The sequence below is a fragment of the Chrysochloris asiatica genome, unplaced genomic scaffold (assembly GCF_000296735.1).
Source record: "Chrysochloris asiatica unplaced genomic scaffold, ChrAsi1.0 scaffold00152, whole genome shotgun sequence".
Classification (NCBI taxonomy): Eukaryota; Metazoa; Chordata; class Mammalia; order Afrosoricida; family Chrysochloridae; genus Chrysochloris; species Chrysochloris asiatica.
Window position 1 is genome coordinate 764,718 of NW_006408670.1, and position 2,063 is coordinate 766,780.

Sequence of the window (2,063 nt, forward strand, 5' to 3'; positions counted from 1 at the left end):
TCTTTTTGACGATGAATGCAACACCATTCCTTTTCAATTTGTCATTCCCTGCATAGTAAACCATGTGGTTATCAGATTCAAAATGGCCAATACCAGTTCATTTTAACTCCTATCTCCATATGAGATGCTTTATGGGTTACCCTACTAAGCCCCACTATTGACCTTCCTACTTTTGAGACAAAGGATCAATTTCTCAAAAACTACTTAATTGTGTGTTGTCCTCCACTTTACTTTTTCTTAGGAAAAAGGATCTCCTGGTGCAGACACAGCCCCTAGAGTTCCTAGTGCTTCCTCATCACCTCATCACTCCAGTGATTATGTATTAATTAACAGCTGGAAGTTCCACTTTTGTGAGTGCAACCAAAAAAAGAAAGAAAAAAAAAAAAAAAAAAGAGGGATGGGGAGGTGGTCCTTAGAAAACAATACCTTATCACCATATAAGGGAGAAACGGTATGCAGCCAGTTTGGTAGTTTTCCAATATAATTCTTGTTTTTGCCTCCAATCCTAATGTCATGTTTTTCTTCATATAACTCAGCTTCTCAGATTATGAAACAAAAATACTATGATATCTAAACTTATCATACATTGCTCATGATTTTTTTTTTATTTAAAAATATATCTATTATCATGTTTTAAATAAATAAAATTCCTCAGCAAGCGTAAATACTGACCTTGAATTTAAAATATGTTCCTACTCATGTTAGGAGTCTTGTAAGGCATTGTAAGGCACTGTGGGTTAATACACTGGATTGAAAACTTGGTTTGAACTACAAGGTCTGTGGTCAATCTCACCAGTTGCTCCTTGGAAACCTTATACAGTTCAGACTCGAAGGTACTTAACAACAACAAGATAATATTTAGATTTATTGGTCAATTATATATATATATATATATATTGTTTGTTTGATTGTTTTGTTGTGAATTGAGTGACAGCTTACATGGGAGAACACCAAATTTACAATCATGCTATCATATTTTGTTTCATCGCCCCATGCATCATGATTCAACAACATTTGCTTTCATTCCCTCTGGGTTTTTTTGTTGTTGTTGTTGTTGTTTTTTCATGTATACTGAAGCATTCAGTAATATACAACCATTCAAAAAACCACAGGGTATACTCCACAAGTCAAGTCTGCCTCCCGGCCATCAGCACACAACCCCTCTCCCTCCCTGAGTCCAGAGTTCCCAGGCGCCCCATGTCTCCATGGCATCATCTCTGCCTCCATTCTTTGGTGTCACTACTTTTCTGGATAGGTTCTCACACTCCACTCTTTTCCCTTGATGGTCCCAGGGACCCTCCGCTCCTGGACTGTAAAATCAACCATTCCCCTCCTTTTGTTACAAAATGTCTACTACCTTTACATTTGGAACATTCACAGTCAGTCCTGATAGCAATTATTCACTATTGAAACACAAGAGTCTTATCTCCATCTCCTTTCACCAGCCCCATACAGACAAGTTGGAAACCACTCAGTAGAGAATCTACCTCCCCACCCCCTCTGGAACTAGACTCCCACTTGAAAGCTTGTAAGTCAGTCACTTCGTTCCTTTGTAGCCCCCCAATTTTGGGTACCCAATGTGTAAGTTTCCCATCGCTGTCAACCCTGTGTACCAAGGGGGTGCGAATGATCCTAGCTGTAAAGGTTTGTTCCCTCTTTTGAGCTACTACATCCATAAGTATAGTACAAGTTCATCAAATTATAGCAGATTACTATTTTTTTCCTCTTCTTTCTTCCTGTAGTCCAGTTCTGATCATCCAGCCATTGAAGCTAGGTCAAGTGCAAGTATGGGTGTTCTTGTGCATCTTCCCTGACTTCATATCAGCTAGATGCTTCAATCTCCACTCTAGTCCTCTGTGGCCATGTCCCTGTCCCTGGGACCCGGAGTCCCCAGGTCTCACTATACTGTTGGCCAATCAGGTCTCAATCCAGGTTGACAAGAGTCTATTGAATGTGGTTGGACTTAGCTAACAACTTCATTGCTGTTTTTCCCCCACTTGCCCTCCTCTCAGTCTTAGAAGGGGGTTTGCCCAGAGGGGACTAGACCACTTGCCTTGATGGCT